Source organism: Serinus canaria, chromosome 3, assembly GCF_022539315.1.
Source record: "Serinus canaria isolate serCan28SL12 chromosome 3, serCan2020, whole genome shotgun sequence".
Classification (NCBI taxonomy): domain Eukaryota; kingdom Metazoa; phylum Chordata; class Aves; order Passeriformes; family Fringillidae; genus Serinus; species Serinus canaria.
The window spans coordinates 47,098,326-47,124,710 of NC_066316.1; the positions used below are offsets into that span (position 1 = coordinate 47,098,326).

At 39.7% G+C, this 26,385-nt stretch overlaps 1 protein-coding gene across 7 annotated transcripts in view; it reads right to left on the minus strand.

Moving 5' to 3' along the window:
• LOC103818534 (SAM and SH3 domain-containing protein 1) overlaps positions 1 to 26,385 on the minus strand; it is a 530,071-nt gene that overhangs the window by 62,144 nt on the left and 441,542 nt on the right. The gene's annotated exons all lie outside the window — the stretch shown is intronic.

The window sequence follows — 26,385 nt, forward strand, 5'->3', positions numbered from 1 at the left end:
GGGGCATTTTATTTTCACTAGGCCACACACAATTTGTTAGATAAGTTCAAGTGCAATTTCCAAGAAATTACCTTCAGGAAAAATTTGGCATTAAAAGAAAATTCTCTGAGGAAAAAACACTGAGAGGATGCAGATACCTTTCAGAAAGACCAGCTTCTCACACAGATACATGTCAACAGTGTGGAGTTCAAACCACTTTTCTACAAACACCTAGGATAAAACCATCTACTCCAGAACTCAATTATCCAGGCTCCCTTTGCAGTTGATGGGGAGACAGAGAAACTCCTACAGAACAACTTGCCTGACAGGTTTCAGCTACCTCAAGTTAGATGAGGGAGTCCCACTGGTGGTATCTAATTGAAGACTGCAAGCCAACTGCTTAAAAGGCTATTAACATGTCTAGCTGAAATTAGTGGGAAAACTCCAGTTAGAATGGAGGAAGATAATACAGTCATCAGTACTGAGAACTACACTTTGTTGGTTGATCTTCACGTGAAATCACGGGGTAAACTATTTATTCCTACTTTATTCTCAGCCAGCCTTGGCCCTTGGGAAGTTATTGCAAAGTGAATTCTGTAACTTACTCATCACAGCTGGCTAAGCAGTGGTGTATGCACTTCAAGAAAATTTAATAAAAGGACATGGATTTGTTTCTCAGTGCTGAAGGACTTCTTGTTCATGCATTCCTCAGCCTACAAGTAAAACTCTTATCTCTGTGAAATTGTACTTCCTATTCCCATTGTTTACACAAAGGGTGACAAAACATTCGTGCGATTTAATTAAAAAAAAAAAAAAAGAAAAGAAAATCAGACACAATTTTCTGGAAATGCAGCCTTTTAATACTAAACAGGAACGTACTACTGACTGCCATGAGGTGGTGTTGGACTAACTCACTCAGGAAGTCTGCAAGATCTGGAGTAGAAAGGAGCCTGCTCTGCCATCACACAACTGAGTCAGCTTGCACTGCTGGCCAGAGGAGCCAGGGAGGGCACAGGATGGCTCACGGCCACGTCCTTGCTCGTGTGCAAGGCTGACACCAGGTCACTGCCCTGCTGGGGGATTTTGCCTGACCATGCATTGTCTGTGCATCAGCTTCTGCTGATTTTGTAGCACAAAAAGGGAAATGAAGTCCTTGAGTGAAAGTGGACACGAAAAGGCGATCACGTTCACTTACTGACAGATCTAACAGGACTCTTCCAGTCAAGCAGAAGTTGGACCAAGGCCAGGGGAATTCCAGAGATGTTCACAGATAAGAGAAATGAAAATAGCTACTTGGCACCAGGCATCCCTCTCTTTCTCCCTTAGTTCTGTCAAAATGGAACCTAAATTTTGCACCTGGAAAACGCTGCAGGCACATGGCTGAGAATCTTCCTCAGACACTCTCCAAGTCCTGCCTAGCTCTTTGCAAGGAAGGAGAGAAAGACCAGCTCCACCATCCAAACATTTGCCATTCAGGACCACCTCCTTTGTCCATGCTCTGCTGCACTAATGAAAAAAGGAACCTTTTATCAGTTTTATGTTACAGTTTCAGTGTGCCAGTCAGGAGAACCCACCATGTCCCCAACAAGGCCTTTAGAACCCAAGTTCCAGATGATTTATCTGCTGTCTTAAAAAGCTGCTTTGTTTCAAGTGTTTTGTTTTTTTATTTTTTTTATATAGCAGTTTTGTGTAAATTTGTGTAACTGCTTGAGCAGTTGCTCATGAAGCCTGAGACTACAATTTCATGAAAAGTTCCTACTTCCAGCATAAAACTACTCAGCTGAACAGTCAGCTGCATCCCATGTAACTAAATCCTAAAAAACCTGTCTGGATTTACTTTCTATTTTCTCATTTGCTGTCAAGCTCACCCTGTTAGAACAGGACCTGTTTTATAGGACCAAGATGACTGTGGAGGGCAGAAGCAAGGACAACTTGCCTCTCCCTCCTCCAGAGCACTACTTCTCAATGCTGGAATGCAAAACACCTGATAGTCCTACACTGTTATGATTAATATTCCTGCCTGACTTTCCAGCAGAATGGTATTTTTTTCTATTGCTATTTACACAAGAAACAAAAAGAAAATACTTGGGGAAATAGTACTCTCAACTAAACTTCTGGCTTAGATCTGTATCAGAGATCATAGAACTTTCATCACCCTTGAGCAATTCTATTTATTTTGGTTAAAATCCATTAAATCTCACATTAAACCTCACTTTAAAATCCACAGGTTGGGTTGACTTTAATGCATCAGGATCAGGGCCCTTTTTTACCAAAGGCTAATTCTAGAAGGTTGAGCAAATGTTGTACTGTTGGCATGTTCTCCAGCATGTGATACAATCTTTTCATAAAATATTTTTAAAGGTTAGTTTCATTGAAGTACATCTTTCATCTTTCTGAGCTAAAACTTAAAAATGAAACCAGGGATACCCTGGGCTTATAGAAACAGTGGCTACAGTAAGAGACATCCCCAGACTGCATTTCCAGAGCTCCTGTCTACACAAAGCAGGCATCAGAGCAATCGGTATCTTCTGTGAGAGCAGCTTTGCTGTCCCAGATAACTGCCCTCCATATGTGCCCATAAAGCTTTTCTGAGATGTACCAGAAAATTCATATCACCTACAATCTACACAGTGCTCTGAAGAAACCCAATGATCTGAGAAAGTATCTGACCAAGTGCACATTCCTTAAGCTACACTATTAAATCCAGTGTTTCCCAAAGGCGATTGATTTACTTGCATGGTTTCTGGATTTAAGTGGCCCTAGGCAGGGCACCCATCCTGTACGCAGAAACTGCTGGTGCATATTGAACTTGTCCAACACACTATAAACCAGCAACTAAGATCTGAACATTCTGGGGAAATTGAGATGTCCATAAATAGTACCCAATCCCCAGGGAACACATTAGATGGAAAGCGAACAGTGGCTTAGCAACAGCTTGTCCAGCTCCCCGGGAGGTCCAAGGTCAGCACAGCACAGAATCTCAAATACTGACAATAAACCCAGGAGTCAATTTTAAAAATCAGTAATGCTAATATACTGTAGAATAAGCCCACTGAATTTAAAGTAGGGATTCCTCTATCAAGTCAGCTACACCTGACCTAAAACAACCTCAGCTTGAGATTGTTTGTTTGAGAATTTTGTTCTCCCACCTTTCGTTCTCCCATTTCCCACCGCGTCCCAATAGGAATCCTTTTTCCTCCATCCAAAGCCAATACCACCAAGAGGATGGGTGCAGGACAAGGTCCTGAGGTCCTGGCAGAAGCTCTGATCCAGCAGCTGGAGGAAGGGATGGATGTCAGGCGTCCCGCTGCCCAGGAATTGCCTGGGATCACCAACCCATCCACACTGTGGGAGCCACAGAGAGCGACTGCAGAGCCCCACTAGTAATTTTGGGAGCTCTGGTGCAGAAGCACAAGCTGGAGAAATGCTTTTTACAAATCTCTTGCTTTGGAAGTAAACGTAGCAGTAAGCTTAACAAGCAAGATTTGGTGCTTACGCTTCAAACCTTTAGTTGCTTGCCTTAGGGACCAAGAAAGAAGCTTCCTTCACAGGTAGCTTTTTCTGCCTACTTTGTGAATGAATTTATATGATCATTTGCATACATTTTCTTTTCAAATTACTGCAGCTTTCTAAATATTGTGATTTTGGTTTTATATACTACTTTCCTCATAAAAATCTTTAAAACAGTTTTGCAACCATTTATGAGCTAAGTCCGAAAAAAGCAACTGTGAAGAAAGTACAAAGCACAAAATACATGGGAAAGAAGCTGAAAAACCATTTTCTGACTGGAATGGCAGGTTTGGAATTCATGAGGGACTTTTCCTTCCATGACAATTTCAGTTCACTTGTTCTGTATGTAACGTAACAGGTAAAAGGCATATCACAGCCTATCTGAAGGCGTTGCTGTTCTGCTCCTGCAATACACAAACATATAGACTTGGTTTTCCAGGGTATGGCACATTCTGGGGGAATGTGCATATTTTAATTACTTAAACATTAAGCCACATCTATGCTCCACACCACAACTTAGTTTAGGAAATTGTATTTATTGAATTAATCCCTTCTAATTAAAAATTCATGAACCTCTTCACAGTTTCTGCCACAGGAGCTGTATCCATCTGAATTATAAATTTAAGCATTCCTCTGCTGATCCCAAGACAGGATTAATCTCACTGTGCAGACAGAAAGTGTGCAAAGTGAGACACAGATGAGTGCTGGGAAAATACGATGACATAATCAGTAAAAAGGAGATGACTAAAAGGCTTATAGATGTATAAATAATTTTATGAAACCATTTCAGCAGGTGTAAAGAAGATATATAGAGCAGAAAACCTCTGTTAGAGAATTCTGCCAATCTTTTCCCCAAATGTTTTCTCTCTTTGTTCTGAACATGCATTGCATGTTCCAGTCTAGCTTCTAAAATTATTAAATGGAGAGGTATCTGAAAGACAGCAGAGCACTGCAGGCTTGTAAGAGTTTGATTTACTTTGAAAGCAATAATTCTGCCTGGAGTCCTCCACCACACGGAATTTCAGCCTCTGTAGAGGTGCTGGGGAAGAAGCAGGGAAGCCCCTGCAAAGAGACAGTGCAGGTATGCAGGTATGTAATGGAATTTGCCTATGAGTCCCTAGATATGAGCCACAGGTCAGAATAAAGAAATAAAGACCTATTCCTGTGTCAACCACTTCAGCAAGTGTTTGAGGGAACTAAAAATTCAGTGAGTTTCCAGTGGTACAGATTAGTTAAAGTCTCATTTTGAGTTTCAAACCACAACCTCTGGACCATCCCCTTAGCTGTTTCAGAAGAAAGAAGATTTTTCTGCACCATTGCTCTTGCACATTAGAGCCTGAGCTGACACATGCTAAATGATATCATCCTGCAGCAGCAGCAGCAAAACTCTGGATCAAGGAAATGAGTTAAAAAGAAGGGATGGTTAAAAAAAAAAAAGAAAGAAATTTCAAACAATAAATACTTCTAAGCACAAAACAAAAGTCCAAGTGTCTCAATGCCTCATACAAAAGTGCAGACATAAAGTAAACACTTAGCTTAACTACTGATGAAATGCAGCTTCAGCGGGAACATACTGATAGAGTACTCACATGTCTGCTTTTAGTATTGGAGAGGAAAGAAATATCCTGCCTCTCAGCTTGATGTAAACACCAGAATCTATCGAACCTAAACACATCTCAAGGCAAACACTGGACCCACTCTCTCCCATTTGCCAACAATGAAAGCAGAAGAATTTTTTCACCTATCTCAAATACTCTGCATTCAACAGTAAGGCTGGGAGCCACAGGATCAAAAAACATTCCACAATGATTTTGAAAAACATAATTCATTAGCAATTATAGAGAAACTGCAGCTTCTGTAAAGCCATGTAACAATAAAAAGTGAGGCAGTGCTAAAACATAAATTCACTTGTAACAATCAGAAGCAGAGTCCAGAAAAATTATGGCATAAACACAAAAAAACCTCAATAGAAATGGGCTCCAGAGAAAGGAAAGTCGATATGGGAACACAGCATACTGCAGCAGAGAAGTCAAATGCCTTCTGATCAATTTTCCAAACAAGATGAAGCAAGCCCAGAACTATGGCAGCTATCTTTGTGCTAAAACTATATTAATATAAAGGCCAATATGTGATTGAGACACAGCAGGCCTTTGATTGATGCATTTTACACTTGTTACTCAAATGGTACAATACTCCAGTGTTCTTGTTGCTGGCAGAAACTGCCTCTGTACTAGAGCTCTTGCTGGTATAAAAAGATGGGTAAGACCTGCCAGCTCTGCCTACAAGTCCTTACATTAGTCAGCACTGATTTTTATTGAACAGGTAAAGCCAAAAAGAACTTCTCTGAATTAATGTTGAAAAACAGTGAAAGACATGGGTTTCTAGGGAGGACTGTAAGATAGAGTGGTTTTGGCATCAAAAAGAGCTGTAATGTTTCAGTGGAATGAAAAAACCTTAAACAAACCACATCAAGAACGGTTAAATGTGAAGCCAGAGGACTCAGGATGTGACACAGACAAGGGAGGCATGAGGTAAGCCCAACTGGATACTGCCCAAATGGGGCCTTTCTTGTTCAAGAGCTGACAATGGGCCTGGGGAAGAGCCACCACTGTGGGAAAAGCACAACAAAAGGAAGAGAGAAAATAAATGAATAAACAAACAAGCAAATAACAGTTTCTACAGTGGCCCTCTGGCAAGGACAGCTAATGGCAGTGTGCTGTACCTTGGCCTCAATCACCTCCTGAACCAATACCCACAATTAATGAGGGAAGCAGCACCTCCGTGAGCCACACGTCCCTATCACCACCACCCTGCAGTCTGCTTTCTGTAACTGTGGGGCTAGGAATTTGGAGTGGTTTTGAAGTGAAGCACTCACTGATAAGATGAGAAAAGAAGCATGAGCAGCTCCTTGCCATGAAAGCCATGGCTGAATATGGCAAACCTCTTTCTGAATACCAATGGTCCTGATTTGTTTTTCTGTGCTCTTCAAGTTCAGGCCACTGATTCCTAAGGGTCAACGATGTTCTCCATTTCCCTAACTAACCCCTTTCAGATCTTACCAATTCTTCATTTTCATGTACACAAAGCTGTACTATATTTCTATTAAGATTATTTGCCGTTTTCTCATTTTCTCTTCAGTGTTTCCATGAACAACAAAAAAATATATTTTCTTTTTGAAAAGTGGAAAGAAAAAGGAAAGCTCAGATTTAGACCAATGCCTGCAGGAAAACTTCTACAGTCATGCTATAAATCCTTTCAGACACACCATAGGAAATAGATGCTAACACAGGTCCACTGCCATATTTGTATTGATACAATACTTGTGTACCTACAAGCCAATACCCATGTCTCGAGCACATGGAATTTCAGATGATCTATACTGCAAATGAATGGAAGCTTTTGTGCTGGATTAATCAATATGCTCAAGGCTCAGGGATTCTTGTAAAATGGGTTGTTACCATTACACTGATGACTTTTTGCATGTATACCCCCAATCACATCATCATTATGATTGCAAACTTTTAAAAACTATATGTTGATTTTACTTTATATTGTACCAAACAATAATTTACCGAGAAGTTCAGAAACCAAGTCCACTTTGAGTTACTTAAAAACCCTGGTAAAATTGAGGAGGAGGTAAATCAAGAGAAAGCACTGATCATTAAGAGACCTACTAACATTTTTTTACCACAGATGCATGGAGTATCAGCAATGAAGCCCCCCATTTCAGGGGGAAAAAAATGCCAAAATTTTGCATGAATTTCATTCTGGGAAAGCAGTGATTTGTTTTTATTTTGTTAAAAAGCAGACAGATTTTTTAAAAATCATAAAGGTTATGTAGTGGAACACAAAGGATATTTTAGTAAACTTCACCACACTTTTTTCTTCTTCTCTAATTTATGACAAACTGATAAGCTGAGAGGCACTTTGTGTTGAGAACTTCCATCAAACAGTCACTGCAACGTGCAGTAGAATTAGACAGTTCTTTCCCTTTTTTTACTTGAGGCCTCACATTGCTGAGACTCAAACTCAAACCCAAGTACCCATGGAAAAAAATTTCGACTCTTTCTGCTAGGTTCTTTAGCTGTAGAAGGCAAACCCAATTTTCAGAACTCAACAGCACTGTGGGCAGTGGAATAAATCCGGCATGACCCTTTTTTTCCACACCTGCTGCTCTTTGGGCTGCCTGTGGCTGCTATCAGGTTGTGCTCTTCAGAACTCCTGACCTCCTCTTCCTTCATAATCCTCTAGAAAAACCTGCACCTACATCCATGTTTCCACTTTTTAAAAGCCCATTTGTATAGATGTGCATATACCTGCTCTGTGTTTTGGTTTTTTTTTTTTTTAACATGAAATTGATCCTTTCAGAGCATGACTAAAGCCCTTATTTAATTCAAGAAAAATGATTTAAGACTTTCCCACACCCAACACAGAATTTCTGAAAGTTTTTGTGTTATTGTTCAGGAAATGGATTTAACTTTGAACCTTTTAGAGAAGTGAAAGAATCCAGTAAAAAACAAAACAAAAAAAACCCCAAAACCACAAACAACACAAAACCATGAGAAACAAGATCACAGGAAAAAAATCCCAAACCAACCCCACCAGGAAAAAGAGGCAACAAAACCATGTAACAGAGAGCTGTGCTGAGTCAGGACCTGAGCCACATTGTCCCTGACAAGTAGTCTTATCACGAGGCTGTGCCCACATGCACGTTTACTGCTTTTCTCATCTTTCCATGAAGAAATTCAAACAGCCTACTGTTGCATCTTTTTGTGCAAAAATAATTACATCAAAATTATAAACATTTGGGCAAAATAGATTGCGGCTTTCCAGCTGACAGCAACACTGTACCTCTATTTTCCTCTTTCAGAGGTTAAAAACATCAACAGCTGCTAGCTCAAAAAAGCAGACATCCTGAACTCAGATCTTTGTTGGCAGTAAGCCTTGCAGCCCAAGCTCTCAAGCCATCCATTCTTTAAGGTTGAGACTTGGTAAGCCCTTTCTGCTGATTTGCACTATCACAGTAATTTTTTTAGTTCAGTTCAGCTCCCCCTTAGTGATTTCTATGTTCATTATTTCATGAGAGGACCACAGATAAAAAGCTGTAACAACATGACATATTCTGCATATTTCAGGACTTAAAACCATGCAGGGCCGGTGGGGTCTGACCCCCATTTCAGCCACTTTGACAAGGAAAACAACAGGAATACAAATGAGAAAAGGTTTTGAAAAAAATTTTCTATCAGACAATTTATATGTGTGAGCATATTGGGAACTAACTCTGATGACATTTTTTTATGACAATAAACTCACTTTGAAGAAACAGTTTATTTCAGAATTCTTTTTAAGAAGACACTTGAAGCAGGAAAGAAACTGGTCATACTGGGAAAAGTTTTATATTAGATACACATTTAAAAAATCTTAGTTTTACAACCATTTAAAAAAGCAGAATAAATGTACAACTTGAAATTAAAATGCTTCTGTTTAGTAGGTTAACATGTGAAACTGAACACCTGAAAATTAAGACTAATTCCCTAGAGCTGGGCACTGCACTTCTTCCTCTCAACCTGCATAAACACACTCCGGGAATGTGAGTGGGTGAGGGGAGAGAGACAAAGGTTGATAGCTGGATGCTAACTTCAAAGTCTTCTACAAAGTGAGAGGAGAAATTAATTTCTTGAACAAAAGAACTGAAAACAAATTAATCATATTAATGCAAAAAAAAGACTAGACCACAAATTGCTAGTCTGTACTTACTCATTCTTCCTGATATAAAAACTACCTTTGATAAAAGAACTTTTAAATTAGCTGTTCTCTCTTTACCTTTGAAATTGAAGCCTGTATTTGATGGATGCTTTGGGCCAGAATCTTACTTAAATCTTCATCACTAGTCATCACATGATCCTAATTTCAAAACTAAATTTCAAATCAACTCTGGTGCTCTAAGTCATCATGGAAGATTGCTCCCATCTGAGGCAAAAATTATTATTGAATACCATTAGACTATCTGGCACAATTTGGTTATTTACACAGAAGATTTGCAACATCCCTATTTGAGAAAATTAAGAAGTAATTATTGCCTTCTACACATTCAAGATAAAAATCTTTATCTACACAACTATCGACAGGAATTTTCTCCGTTTTCTGTTTACATTTAAAGTAAGACTGGGATAGAAATTCATGTGCCATAGATGTAGTAGTTAAGAGGAACAGCCCCAACTGGAGGTGCAGCAAATAGGAGCCTTGCTCTATGGGATTACTGCTGCATGCTTTGCTTTGAAGAGAAATGCTGCCACAGTGACATCTGACAGCTCCAACACTGGTCAGCACAACTGCTGGAAATGGGTTAAATTAAAGGCTTCAATCAGCCATTAACAGCTCCTGCTGCTGGGCCAGGCTCCAGCCCAGCTGCAGAGCTCCAGCCAGTTTTTGAAAAGCTCAGCTGTTCTGCTGAAAACGCACAAGTGGGCTCCTGCCCCAAGACCAACAATTGGGGTAGAAGGTGGGGCTTGCTCTGGCACACAGGTCAAACAGAAGAAAAGCGCTTAACACAAGTTTCAGTGATTCTTAAATCTAAAGGGTAACAAAAATGAATTCTGAGGCTCCATCAGACAGCTGTAAAATGTTCCTTCCTTTGTTCAAAGCAGGAGGAGCAGAGATTTTCCCCAGAAGAGGACAATGGGGGCCAGAACCTTCCCCCCAGGGCCACAGCAGCCTCCTGGTAAAATCTGCTCGTGCAGTCCCTGGGCCTGACTGCTGCTCCCTCCAGCCCAGGGGCATCGCCCCACTTTCAGGCTAGCACAGGGCGCTGATGCAACATTTTACTTTGCTCTGTTGGGTTGTTATGCAACATGGGATTATCCCATCACAGCTGAGTGAGGGTCCTTTCCCACCTTTCCCAACAAATGGCCAGTTGCTGAATGATGAACAAAATTAGTACCAAGGATGACTGCAGAGAAAAAATGACAAGTGCTGCTTACAGACAAAGCATTTGAACCTCAGCAAACATCCATCCTGCAGTCAGTACAGATAACTCAGTCCAGAGGAATCTGCAAAGAAAGCTGCCACCACTGTTCCAAGCAAATCATCTGCAATCATTATCCACAACTATTCACTGGAGAATTAAGAGTACTGCAGCAAAGTCTTACAAATTATTCTCTCGAGTAATGTTTTCTCCTTGCTTATTCCTGAAATTGCTCCTGAAACAGCAACTATATCAGATTTCTTCCCAAGTTCCACTTGAAACTTCAGTCTTTTTCTCCACCACGCTTTGGGTCACACTTGACTTCAAGAGGGATGCACAAAACTAGCCTTGCAGAAACAAATGAAGCACAAGTGCAAGGCAGGCTTGCACTCCAAGAGCCACCCACAGCTTTTCAGTGACACTGTGTGTACAAGCAGCACTTGCACTTCATTCCAGCAAAGCCTGTACAGCTTTGCACTCCCTCATGCACCTTCTTTTTCCACTAATGGCCATGTTTTTCTGTTAAAGGAATGCTGCAATCACAGGTAATCAAATTAAAAAGCCCAGCATGCTTTGAATTTTTATAACTTGTCTTTCGAACACACATGAAGCAAAATAGAGACCTCAGTAATGAATAACTGCTTTTGTTCAGAGGTCCATTCAAAACCCTGCCCCTTTTTATTAGCACTAAACAGTGAACTTATGCAGGCAATCCAGCTGCACAAGAGTTGGCCAAAAGTTACAGCAATGTCCTGATGAAGAAGGCAAAGCCAGGACATTAAGGGAGTAATGCCTCACCTGTACTGCTTCCCCTTCTCTTCACCATCCCACTGCAGGGCAGTGAATACGTGGCTCTGTGGGGCCCAATTGCCAGCTTGGGTTAAGCCACAACAGTCCTTCTTGGTGCCCAACACGGGTCTTGCAAGGTTCAAGATAACAACAGGTTTGACTGGAACGTGCTAGATTGAATGTATAGCTGTGATTGCTGATTAGCTATTAATTGGCAGGTGCTTGTCTGGAGCCTTGCTTGCCTGACTGTACATGAGAGTCCAGTGCTCATTAGTGGCTGGTTTTTGCTCTCACTGCTGCTGTGCTGCTTTTTCACCTGGCTGTGCTGAGCCTGGGAGGCTGTGGCAGCAGCAGCAGCAGGGATGTGCTGGGCTGGCAGTGCCCAGGGACTCGCTGTGTGTCTGTGCTGCTGGCCTGGGCTGGCTGGGACTGAGCTGGAACTTCACTCCAAGGGACCTGACCCACGGTGGCTCCACGTGGGAGCAGCTGGGTCTGTGTCAGTCAGGACAATCTGGAGGTGGCTGTGGCTGTGTCAGGGCAGCAGCAGGAACCCCTGAAGGGATGGAGGCGCAGGGATAAGTCTGTGCTGCGGCAGGTGGATACTGACACATCAGTGCCTGTGGATAAGTCCATGCTGGAGCACCTGAAAGCGTGTGGCCATGGATAATGCCACATGAGAGCAGGTATTCCCCTGGAAGGACTGCAGCCATGGGAGCAGGTTTATTTCTGAAGGGGCTGTGGCTGTGGGTAAGGCCACGCTGGAGCAGGTGTACCACAAAGCAACTGTGACTGTGGACAGGCCCATGCCACAGCAGCTACACCCCCAAAGGGACCGTGGCTCAGAGATAAAGGCTCTGCTTGGAGCAGGCACAGCCATACAGGACTGCAGTGTGTGGATAAACCCTAGGCAAGCTAGGAGCAAGAGAAGGAATGTTCAATGTTATGGTCTGGCTCAAAGGGACAAGGGGCAGAGATTTTAATGGCTACAGGTTTAAAATCACTGTAACCCATGATTTGGGTTGCATGTCAGAGGAATGGCTATAGCAGGAACCACACAACACTGGAGCACAAGTCTTACAAAAAGCAGTTTCAAGGGTAGCAACAAACTGGTTTGAACTGGCCTTGATGCCCAAAAACTCCAGACACCACACCACCTCTCCTGTCCTCAGTAAACTCAGTGGACATTTATGGATATTTTACAGGCATAGTCCATAGGCTAGGGGGAATAATATCTGTGTATTGTATCAAGGGATGAGAAGGGGCTGGCAAATAATGAGCATGTGTTGGATAGTGTGGTACCTGAGAATGACGTAAATTGTAATGAATGAAGAGTGGAAAATGTTTTGGCTGGGATGGAGTTAATTTTCTTCACAGTGACTAGTATAGGGATCTGTTTTAGATTTGTGCTGGAGACAGTGTTGTTAATTCAGGAACATTTTTGCTATTGCTGAGCTGTGCTTACACAGAGTTAAGGCCTTTTCTGCCTCTCACCAGCTAACAGACTGGGAGTGCACAAGAAATTGGAATGGGACATATGGCATCATCCTCAACATACACAGCTGGGGGAGAAGGAGGAAGAGGGTGGGGACACTAGGAGTAATGGCATTTGTTTTCCCAAGTCACTGTTACAGACGATGGAGCCCTGCTTTCCTGGCTGAACACCTACCTGCCCATGGAAAGGAGTGAAAGAATTCCTTGTTGTGTGCACAGGTTGTGCTTTACCTATTAAACTGTATCTCAACCCATGAATCTTTTCACTTTTACTCCTCTGATCTGCACTCCCATCTCACCAGGGCAGGGGAGTGAGTGAGTGGCCCTGCTGGGCTTAGTTGCCAGCTGGGGTTAAACCACAGCACACTGAAGGGCAGTGAGAGCAATCAAGCTCCATGTTAAGCCCAGTTGATTTAAGGTCAATATAAAGGTCATCAGTTACTATCATGCTACAGAAACCTGGTGCTTCATCCTGGCTCCTACTTCATGTAACTAAGTCTTTGCAATAATCTTCTAAATAAGCGTGTGCATTGAATAAAAACAGACAAAAACCAACCCACAAAAACCAGAAAGAAAAATTAAATAATATGGGCAATGACATACCAAAGCACAAGACTAGAAGTGGCAAAAAAAAATGATGACAGCTGGGGAATTTGTAGTAAGACAGAGACCAAAGCAGACAGTACACTGTAATCCTCAAGGTAAGCAGTGTTGAGCTAGACTTCATCCTGGAGATGGATAAAATACCTGGAATAAAATATGATCAGTGAAGCCATAACAAACCCCAACCAGCTGCACAAAACCCACAAAGACAAAGGCAGCACCAAAGGTACAAAAGAAAAATAAAACTCACAAACAACTAGTAAATGAGACCCACCATTCCAGAAACCTTGGTGCCTCTCAACATTGCAGCATCACTGTGAGCAACAACAATCCTCGATTTCAATCTAAACCAAATGGCAGTCAAAGCTTTAGACTGGGGAAAAGCTAATGAAGTCAAACCACTTCAGTTAATAATTTGCTGCTAAGCACTTTCAGTTCTGCTTTGTCACTGCTGCAATCCCAGGGAGCGAGGGCACTGCGAGCCAAGGGTTTGCTGTGGGAAGGGAGCGTGCTCAGTCTTGTCTGCTCTTCCCTCCAGCAAATGTAAATTACGAATGCAAAGCTCCACGAACAAATCACCAAACACCCTGTCTTTGCAAACGTCTTTGTGTAAGCAGTATGACTCAGTTTGCTGGTAGGCATTCCAACTAAATTAATTTACCATGGTATGGAAAACCCGAGAGAAGTAAAACTAAAGCTGTACAAACACCTGCAAGAGTTTCTAAATGCTTGGGGTTTTGCAGCCAAGACCTGCTTGTTTGGGCAGGTGCTGCCACAGTTATCGGAGCGTCCGTGGTACAAATTCCTCTGCCCAACTGTCTTCAACAGGGAAAGCAGCCCAGACTTCTTGGAAACAAATCTGCTCCAGTCAGGACAGCAACAACATGTCTTGACCAAAAGCCTCTTTTATTTTTTATTTTAAATTTTTTTTAATTTTTTTTTTCCCTGCTCACACTCTTCTTTGTACCTTGGGGGTTTTTCTTCCAGGTTATAGCCCTAACATGGTTTTGTTACAACATCTTGAGGCTCTATTAGAGCATAAATTTCTTTTTAAGTTTTTATTGTTTCAGATCCAGTTCTAACACAAACTTCTCCTCAACAATACTGTCTCTTATTCAAGGTTATGTGCAGTCTGTGAATAAATGCATGCCAACGGATACAGAATTGAGTTGTCAATTACACAAGGTTTTGTTAAAAAACAGGTGAAATAAAAATATTACATTAGTAAATGTAGCTGAAACTACAGAACAATATCCCATATGCTACACTAGACTTTCACATACACCAACAGGTCCCTCTAATCTAATAGGAATTAGATTAAGTATATTGCAACGTGCTCAGCATGCTACTCACTTCGGTGAAGAAACTATGGGTTTTTGCACTTCCATTGACTTTGAAAGCAGACAGAGACACACTGAAGCCCATCAGCATCAATTTTTATTCCCTGTCTCATTGTCTCATCTGCACTTTCTTTCACTTACTCTATGATAACTCTTACACACACACACATATATATTTAATATAATATTTCAGAGAAATTGAGGGGTTAAGACAACGAAGTATTTAAGCACATGCCTGCAACAGTACTAATGTGTTTAAACCTCAGCATGTTTCTGCATGCTTTACTGCATTAAGTCCTGATCAGGACAGTACTAGCAGTAAGACAAGTTAGTAGATAATACAGGATACCTTCATTTTTCATTGCACAGGATTGCAGCTCCTGTAGAAACTGCAGCTTTTATTTCACAGTGCATAAACTGCAGTTTCTATACAACTATCCAAGCCTTTAGAGGACAAATCTTTTTAAATTTGGAAAAAGAGTATATCACTTGCTGTCCCAGCATATCCAGAGGCCACTCTTTATCAGTGCATCACATCACAAAAGGAAAGAAGACATGAGGGTGGAAACTGGATGGTGCTAAGAAAGAGTGGGGGCTGCAGCAATGATAGAGAGATTACTTGAAGCCTGTTTCATAATTCAACATTCCTTATAAATTCATGGAAATCCTAACACCCAGGTATACCCCTTCTGCACTGAAATTCTACAAGAAATAGTAATTTCGATATGACTGCAAGAGTGCATTTAACAGAATTCCTTAGATATCAAAAATCTACTGGTACTCTGCACATTTGAAAACAAACTCCAAGTCTTAAAAAAATTGTAAGGCCAAAATCTGATTAATTTCTGATTTGAAGCAATGCTTCTTTCTTGTGTTTCCCTGTCCCTCAAAAGTACTCAATTCTGGCTTCTTGAAATAATCCATGGTGAAAATATATATTATAACAGAGCCTGTTTTCATATAATTTATACGGTATCACATATAGCTTACTATGACTTTAAAATAGGCCAAAACTTAAGCTTAAATAAGGTGATAGAATTGATTTACCAAGATCTTTATCTTTAAACTTTTTAAACAGTAACCAATTTGCCACCCAGCTCTCAGCTTGAGTCAGACACTATTAATTACAAAAACTCAATTATTAGCTTTTCATATTAACACTTCTGTTTCCTCACTCCTTTGGTATCCTTCAGATCTAATTAATGCCTCCCACTGAATGGATTCTCACAATTCCTCTGCATCTGCCCTCCCTTGACAAGGCCTTGAAACGCTTACAAGGAGTCAAAATGCTGCTGCTGTTTAGGTATTAAAATTTGAGGTTATCTCAGTGGATCCCAGTCCTTTTGCTGGCTATGCAAGATACCGCCTGTAAAAAGTGTTCTTCATGGTCTCTGCCTGTTTGCCACTAAATTAATCTGTTTTCTTTGCACGTCCTGGGTTCTCTAGCACTGGCAAACACTTGTCTTTTACACCATTCCTTTCTATCACTTCAACTCTCAGTGTTAGAGGACAAAAAGACATTTTGAAGTTTACTTCAAAAAAGAAATGTACTAGATGATCAGAATGAAAAAATGAATGAACTATTTGCTTTACTATCTTGAAAATCACGTTCTTGGTAGCTCTAAATATGATTTTAATCATTATTTTCAACAAAACTAAAAAGAATGAAACTCTTGGCTAGCACTCCATGTAAAATAGGATGAGTTACAGAAAGACCACTGCAGTTTTAGGGGCTGGCATGCAGGGCTAATTTGAACCCATTTATCTTTCCAACTGTTTCTCCCATCTCTCCAGTTCCAGTTACACTATAAAGTGATAAATTTTGATGTCCTCCACACTATGAAAAGGGAAAGTAAAAGTCTTCAGAGAGAAAAAACTTTCCCCTGAAGTTTTCTTCTACATATTTTGCACTTTGATTGCCTCAAGTTAAATATTTGCCTTTTAGAGCTGTTTTACTATACACTGTCCTTGTCTCTGCAGGACCTGCTCCCCAGGAGTTTTTTCCACAGCTACACACATAAGAGCCATGATTGATGTGGCGACCATGAAACACACATTGCACTGCTACTCCCAGGAAGAGAAAAACTAATCCCAAACCTACTCAGTCTTAAGACAATACCTGCCACCAAGACAGCCACTGGGCTCACATCTGTCATCCTGCTTGGAATCCTCTCACTGGTACTGCTGGGGAGCAGATCAGCACCTAAGCAGTAAAAACTGGTCAAAGTATGGTGTGATGGCCAGAAGAGAACGAGGCACAAAGCCCAGACAGACAGGAGATGGCTTCAGAAGATGGCGTTCCTTGAGAGGAAACAGCTGGACACAAAATCAGCAGTAGTGCAGTGCTGATGCATCCAAATCAGACTTGCCATCACTCAGACTGCTGTGGTCTTCCAATGGACAGCAAGGCTTTCCTATTTGCCATAAACTAGCTCTGCGTAGTGCTGAGTGACTCAGAGTTCATCCAGCAAACCTATAAAGAAAGAGTCCTCTGCTATTTTTATATGGTCTGGCTGCAAACAAGGCCCTCCAGGATTTAGGAGCCTGAATGACCCAGACTATGACATCACAGAAAGTAAAACACAGGTCTTACTTGTGCTTGTTCTACCTTGAATTGTCAAAAACTATTTGTAACGTGCCTCCTACAGTGCCCAAAGAAAAGAATGAGAATTGTTTGTTAAATGATAAAAAGGAGCCCGCTTGGGGTATGAACCCAAGTGGGAAACCCAAACCCACCATAAACACAGCATAGAAACAACAGTGTTTTACCTCTCACTTTCTGTGAATGGCACTCCCAAAACAGCAAGGACATCTAGATAATAAAAATATTCAGTCCCTCTTCTAGTTCTGCCATTGCCTTACCGTATTATTTCAGGAAGTTAAATCTCTTGTGTCTCAATGTATTTGCCTGAAAACAAGAATTCTTACCTACTGTATTTAACAGCTTTGTCAAAGCTGCCAACACATTCAGAAAACACATATGGAGGTGTAAGTAACTGGAACCACAGCGTACATCTCCTTTCCTTGGTGTCCTGCATTTGCAGCAGAGGAGAGCACTCTGCTACAGCAACCCCCTCCTTAGCAAAACCAGCCTTGAAAGCCTCTGGTCAGATGATTACTGAGAAAGTAACCACAGAACACTCTGAGACTGCCTCCCACTCAATACCACACAAATCTCTCTCCATATTCTTAGAGGGATACATACTTAGTGTTTCTACCTGTGTATTTTCATTAGACTAAATTTTAATTAGACCTGGTGACTAAAGGCAGGGGGAGCTATCTCTAGTGGTCTGAGAAAGGAGAAGGAGACAACACAGACAGAAAGGAGCTATTCTGCACTAGTCTTTATGAAAGCAAAGTTGGTAAAAGCCCCAAGAAACAGATAAAGTCATGTTGAGTAGGTTTAATAGCTCACCCTGCCTCATGTAGTTGCATGGCTACTCTCAGGTCCTTGATTTTTACAGGAAATAACCATTTTGAAAAATAAATGGGAGAAAACAAAAGAGTACAACTGGTTTTTAAATAACATTCTAAGTCCCTGAAAACTCATTTTTCTCAATGTTCACTGCTTTATTAAAAGAGTGCTTGCCAAATTGAGATAACATCTCTTACTGTTATAATTTTTAATCAATGCAGCAATTCCTGGTTTACTCTTTCTCAGTTCTGGCTGTGATTCTGGATACACACTCAGAAGCAGCCCTGTAGACTTCATGGACTGTGACAATACTTCAAACACATAAAAACTTCAACTGAATTATCTAACAGAATTTTCATCCTTAAGCTTCCTGTGTTTTGAAATAAAACCATTTAGTAATTGTGCTCTGAAAGCAGACTTTGAGGAGAATGTGTCAGCAGTGCCCCTAATTAAACCAATACATTTATGGTCTCCATAAATTCCCTCTGCAGCTATAATATAATGCTTCTATATGTCAATTTCCTGGTATACACAAATATTTCAAATTATCAGCACTGCCTTGCTGACTGCTTAAGATAAGGCCCTCATCTAGCAATGCAAAGGAGAGTTAGGCTCTGCCACACATTAAAGAGAATAGGGAACCATTCACAGAGAGCTTTCTGCTCCTCCAGAAAAATCTCTGCTGACTGCATAAAATGTTACTTTTTGTATATTAATTAAAGGGACAGCATCATGAATATACATTTCTTTTCCTTTTTCTGACTTAGCATCTCTAAAACAGCATATCCTTAATTTTTGCTGCAACTCCTTCAAATGCTAATTTAGGTTCTTTTGGTTAAGTGCTGCTTTCTGCACTTGAGAGTGCAGAAAACACATATCATGAACGTCTTGAAACTTTCATCAATTTTGGAAAACAGACATTGCTACAACTCAACATTTGCAGGCTTAATTTATTTTCTTGCAATTTTGAGAAAATTTGTCTAGGCAAATGAAAATCCAGGAGTGGTCAAAAGCAAACTGTCAAGAAAATAAGGAAACCAAAAGCAGCAGACCATCCTATATGACAAACACCAGGAACATCTGCTTGCTGTGTCATTCCTCAGTGTCACTGAAGAAACGTCATTCGTCAAATCCAGTCAATTCCACTGTTCCATCACAGGCTTGTTCCACACCCAATCAAGAAAATAATCTCTGTCAGTAGATGCTACATCAAAGCCTAATACTTACAACAAATTACTTAACATTTGAATACCTCTGTTAAACTATCTGTAAAATGGATATTTTAGCATTCAATGCCCAGATGCACATCATATGCCACAATAATCTGTCTGCCCACACAGCAACACCACACCACCAAGACAAAACTCCTATAAAGTCTGTCCTCTTCAGAGCAGTCATAAACCACTACCTCAAAATGTGTTTTCACAAAGAGATGTTGTGATGATGAAGGACAGAAGGTATGTTACGTGACATGTCACACTTCTAAAATGATTTTTACAGACAAATCAAATGAGCACAGCAGAAATCTGCCTTCCTTCCTGCATGGTTTTAAACTTTTGATGGAGAACAGTATTTTCCAGAGGAAAGGAACGGGGGCGTTGGTGGGGAAATATGAAACTAATTTCAGCAGGAGTTTGTGAATAGGGTATTCTTTCATATTAATGAAAACCAGATCATAAAATAGTCTGTGAGCTAAGAAACTGGCAGACAATATATTAAAAATATATTAAATATACAAAACCACACGTAATATAAATTTATATGTATTTATGTATATTAATAATTACATAAAACTGTATTAAAACACAATAGAGTTTTCCCCATCATAAGACATGTTCAGGATATTGCTTTTTAAACAATAAAAAATAAGTCAGGATTCTAAAATGCAGTTCCACAGAACAACAGAATGTCTGATAAGGGAAAACAAGTTACACAAATAATTTTGTATCACAAAGCTATTACATAATGTAAATCTGTGCAATATAGGTTGTCATTTGGTATCAAAGTCATCAGGCACAGGAAGAATGCAACTGTGTTCAGTTCACAAACATATCAGGAAAATTTCAAAGCATATACAAAATATGAAGTATTATTATTATTATTATTACTACATGAAATTGAGAAAAAAAAAAAAACCCACTTAATTTTCAGGTCAATTCTTTTGAAAGGAAGGTTGGATAACAGTTATCTTATAACCTGAGTTGACTTCTTAATTTTCAAGCAATAAATAAAGCCTTCAGGGTTCAAGATCAAGTAATTAATTACTAAATTTATGGTAGGCTCTACTACAAAAATCAATAAATAGTGACTAAAGAAGGCATTATGAATAAAACAACTTCATAATACTGGTAACTCCACTTGAGAGGATGGCAAAATTTTCTACATAGCAAGTACATGCCAAATCAATCCATGTAATATAATTGGCATTGAACAAACTATTTAGCATTTTGCACATGGCCTCTGTGTTGAGACAGGTTTTTTTCTGTTTTTGTGCAAGGTGACATGTAAATACAGGGTGGTCTCTGGACCCTCCACTCTTACAGACTGACCCCTTCCTGCAAATATCCACCGTGGGATATGCTTTTCAGAAGGAGCTGAAAAAACCACCTCCATCAGTGAAAATGTAATGGGACTGGGCAATTAAAAAATAATTCTTGTCAAAGCTAGTGAAATCTATATGAATATACACATATTGGTTCACACATACATATTAGATCAATAAATATATGCTTGATCTCTGTTGAAAGATTAAATGAGAAGGTGCAAAGAGGAGATTGTTGCCTGTTTTTGTTACCAAGAAGCACAGGGCTGGAAGGTACTGACACTACCCATTAGAGACACAAAGGTTGCTTTCATTTAAGGCTCCATCCTAAAGAAATGAACATGTCAATCTACCACCACTTCTAGGGAAATGACTGAAAAAGCAGGTTATTCTGGCCTAATGTTTGGGAATTAGATGCTGGGTAATACTGAAAACTGAAAGGTACTGCAGTCAAACAGAAAAAGACATTCAGGGTAAGGAACGTCTGGGGAGCTGCCAGTTTGCTAAAAAGGATGCAGGGATTGAGGTGAATCATAAGGTAAGCACAAGCCTTTGTGCCACGTTGTTGTGTAAAGAACCACCATTGTATTACAGATATTATGAATGCTAAAATAGTTTGCCTAGGGAGACAGTAGAATTAACATGCTGGGACAGTTTAAAGACAGGTCTGATCAACATCTGTTAAGCCTGATAAGGACAGCTGAATCTGTCTTGGGGCAAAGGAGGCACCAGGTGATTTCTCAAAATTATACAACAAAGCCAAGGTAAAAACCATGAAATACAACAGTACTTATAACAAAATAGGTTCAGTAGCACACCTTCAACAACAACAACAAAAAATTCAGATATTGTTGTATTTGTGTTTCACTTCTGGTTTATGCACTTCACACATAACTACAGAGAGAATTTCCACTCTTCCTTTTGCAATAACTGGAAATTTTATCCCAGAGCAGGTGCTGCAAACTTAATCTGGTGTAGCTGAGATGCAGACTGTTTATGGTGATGTCTAATCCAAAGCTGTAAGCAGAGAAGTTAAATAAACAGCTTCACTTTTAGTTTATTCTGTGTTTCAAGGGACATTTTACGTGTGCACTACCCTCAACTCACTAGTCTTCGAGGGATTGAATTTGCATAGATTTCTGATCTTTTCTATTCTTTCTACTGCTATTCTGCAGAAGTAGCATAGCTGGTAGCACAAAGTCACTGCTCTCCAAGAGGTAACAACATACAAGCCAGGGAGACAAATACAGGAAAAGGATGGGGGAAAAGTAGGATGTAGGAGGTGTTCAAGGAAAATAAAGTTATGCATATGGGACAATGTGAATGCAGAAGGGGTGCTTTGAGGAATTTTACTCAAAGAAAATCTTGCGAAGCTTTGAAAAGGTGCATAGGTAGAGTAAAATGAGGAAGGCAGAAGGGCATAGGCTGAGCTACTAAGGAGTGGCATGCAAGGGGAAGATGACAGAGACTAGTAATGAGAACAGCCTGGAGAACAAAGGAGGTGTCACAGAAGGAGAGTCAGTCGAGAAGAAACACAGAGGGTCCTCCATAACTTCATGTCTCCTGTTACAAGGCAGTTCAGAGGCAATACCTGAGGGCTAGACGTGATTAATCTAGAACAATGTGCTGCTTCCTCAGGTATTTTATCCTCTATCTGCTCTGGGAAAGAGGCTGACAAATCCAGCACTGGTGATCAAAGCCCTTCATCTGCCACTTAGCTGCCCTGACACAGTGCTGGAAATAAAAGTCTTATGCTCAAACCCAGAGATAAATAATCCATAACATTCCCCATTTGGAAAATAGCTTGCCACTCAATATAACTGCATCTGTGTTGATCTGAAGCTGCTGGTAAGAGAAAGGGTACAAAGATTGATTTGCTTGTGTTTCAAGAAATGTCTTTCTTTTGTGTAACCCCTTTCTGCAGGCTTATAAATTCTTGCTCAAAAGAATTTCCAATGTTCTGAAGGTAATGAACAAGGATAAGAAACTGGTCTGACTTCTGTAAGTCTTGCTCACCTGTCCAGTCCTGACATGAGCAACAACCAGTAAGACCAGGATAAGCAGTGTGATTCATGCCAAATAAAGTTAATTTTCTTAGTATGATGCATTAGATAACTTTTTGCACACTCTTACTATAGATACTGAACTCTACCAAAGCCAGAGACATGGACAATCAATATATTCCTTAAAAAATTCTAATAGGCTACTCTTAATAAAAGGAGATATTAAAATTACATTAAATACTCATGGGTTTTACTTATTCACATGAAGTCTTCATTTTGTTTTCATTCCACTGTTCAGACAGCTTAAAGTGCAAACTATGTAAAACACCCTTTTAGATTTCCAAATCTCCTATGGTGTTTGTTTGGTGTGATGTGAAAAATATGTGCCATTTCCCTCCAGTTAGAAAGGTGAGACAAAGCACAGCTCATTTTGTATCATTCCATTTTGGGTGGGTTTGGGCTATGAATAATCCATGTGCTTCAGGGCCAGCATTTCTGTGTTATAAATGTTACATTACATAATGTATTACCATGATAGGATATGCATTTATATGGAAAAGGAAACAGATAAACACTGCCACCAAATTTTTAGGAAGTACTCATTGCCAAAATATCTCTCTCTGAAAGTAAATGAAAGTTGCTAACTTTCAAGGTGTTCCTAAGCTAAAAGATTAATTACAAGGAATTGCATTAGCAGTAGGAACTAGAATGGCACTGTCTAATGTATAAGATTAAATTTAGATTTTTTTTTTAAGATGGAAATTATTAGGCCTCAGTTCATGGCAAACTTGTGATCTCATACAGAAAATATTCCTGTTTTCAAGACTGATAGAGGGTGACAAGGACTGTGGTCATAAAATGATAAAGGGAAATAGGTGTAACAAAAAATACAAGAAGACATGTCCCAGAGATCATGAAAAAGATGCAAGAACACTAGCTTTTTAAGAGAGCCCCTAAGTTTATAGGTAGAGATTTGAAAAGTGCTGTGATAATCTCTAAAGAAAGCTTTCATACTTGAAGAGCTGCAACTGTGCAACCAGAAATAGCCTTTCAAAGATAATGAAAGGTTTTCAAAATGATAATGAATTATAAAATATTCTACAGTGCTAGGAGGACCTCAAGATTCAACAGAGAAGAATTAAAAAAGCCATTTATGTGAAAAGCTGAAAGGAAGCATAAGGTAATCTGCTATAAGCCCAATGGTTATGTCCTGCCCTAACTATACCCCTTTTACTGTCAACAAAGGCCACTACAGAATAATGCTTGTTTTAAAAATCTAAATAGTTTCAATCAGAAGAATCTCAATGGATCACTAAGAAGAGAAAATCAATTGTGTTCACACTATTTGGGGAAAACAATAATATTTCCTGTTGCATGTAGCATGGATATAGAGTGTTTACCACCATACTTTGCTATGCTTCCCATGAAAGTGACTTTTGGAAAAATGCCCATCTCCTTCAACTTCATTGCAGACCTCAGATGTTCAGTATCACTCACTTAGATAAAACATCTTCCTGCTCTCTTCTCCATTTGCTGGCTGAACTATGGTCAGGAAGGTATTTCTATTTTTGTAATTTTAAAAAGCAGAAGAAATGCATTTAGGATGCAAACTCTAGGAATACTCATGCCTTTCCACTCCTGCAAATGAAGCTATAATATAGTAGATACCCTCAGTAGTCTTAGATTTTTTTCACTGAGCTTCTGCAGTTCGTTTTTAAATGTTAACAATTTTAATTCCTTCTGTTATTTTGTGAATCTGGACTAAGACAGGGCTAACTTCAATTTTAGTGTTTTCAGGTGTATAAAACACTCAAAGAAAAAAACTGTCCAACCATGACATGACTTTCTTTTTCAACTTCTCTTTCCTCATTAGTTTCATCTTGGAGCTTACAGAGTTCCAGAGCAACCTATTGTAGTGGCAGTCAGAACTTTGACTGTGGCTCAGCCACTTCTCCTGCATTACCTATAATAAAAAGGTAAAAACTGCTACTCAAAATCTCCTCCTTTGACCTTGTGTCTTATCAAAGCAAGCCTGCATTATGGCCAGTGACCATGACAGATTCACAGATAAAAGAGTGCACTGGTGGGTGAAGACATTTCTGCCAAGACCTGGCAACCATTCTAGCTCTAACTTTAAACAGATCATAACATTTGTTTTACTTTAAAATGACAAGCTGTACTATGTAACTGTGGGTGTTTTTTAGTTGTTATTTATTATTATAAATTATGTTGCACTGTTACAATATTCTGGTCCATGCAGACAGTTCAGGGCTCACATAAGCACAAGTATCTTGCTGCCCTGTGACATTTTTTGCCCTTTGCAGCCCCAAGAGTACATCACCTGTTCTTCTTTACTCCACCTTAGTTTTCTAGTGACCTACTCACCCAACCTCCTATCACTTCACTCCTTACCCTTGTAAGCAAGCAATGACCAAATCTCCTTCTTTCCTCTTCCACCTGAGAAATGCAGAGAGGTCCCAGCTCCTGAGGCATCTGCTCCTGATGCTCTGGACTCCCCACCCAACAGTTTCTGCCCCAAAGCTGGGGTTTCTTTCTTGAGCACATATCTCCTGTGCCTCAAAAACCCAAAATCCAAACAAAACCTAAAAAAAGAGTGGAAAAACTGAGCCGGAAGCTCTGAAGAAGGCAAGTCCAATTGCCAAAACTTACATTCACCTTTCCTTTCTCTAAATGTCCTTTCCTACATTCAGATCAACATTTCAGCTACGAAACTTGATGACTACTTAGCTTCTGTAGAAACTGTTTACCTTAGCCAAAATGTAAAACACTGAAAAGAATGTATTTAATTTGTTTATCTAAATGTTTTTAACAATGTATGTTCCATGTCTAAATACTCCCTGTCATTCAGGCATGGAATGCTTTATGAGACACTTCATATTTCCATGATACCAAATACAAAGTGTAGAGTTTATGCAATTCTTGGTGTTATTCCAGTTCCACTGTTTAAAGAAAATTTGAAGAACATTAACATTTCTTAGCAAATTAGGATGACTGCTACATAACATCTGTATATATTGCAAATGTGAGTTTACAGGTACCACCTGCAAGTCAATAGCCACAAGAAAATGAACCCACTAAAGCTAAACATAACTCAGCTTAAAGGAGGAAAACCAAACAAAGTCACCAAGTCACTCCTAACACTCATCCAGCCTAACATTAAGCTAGTCTTGCTATTAACTTGAGAGGCTAATCAAAGAAAAAGGGATCAAGGAAGATAACTTTTCTGCTATTGTCTGTCCTACAAACAAAACATCCAAACTAATTATGGAGTAAAAAATAGCAAACAAGAAAAATAAATTTGAATTTTGCTAGAGGGTCAGCATCTTAGCTCCTTTTTAGACTATCAGTCTGATGTGAAGCAACCAAAATATATAAAATAATTTAAAATATATAAATGTAATTATTTTATTATTTATTTTATATAAGAATGTATGATATAAAAATACAAAAGGTGTCAAAAACTTTGGGCTAAGATTCACATTCCTACTCCACTCCTGTTGAACCATGTTTAAAATATCTGATTTTTTACCCTGCAAGTGAAAAAGAAAAGATTCACTAACTTTGTGAAGATGCCTACCTGGAAGATGAGACGTAGCTATTCCCACTGCTACACCAGGAACTGTTTACATATGTGCACAGGGCTGATTAACAGATAAAGTTAAGGCAGAATATTAAATTGCAGAGTACTGTGCTTCAAGATAAGAGATAAGAGTTCAGGTTTCCTCAGG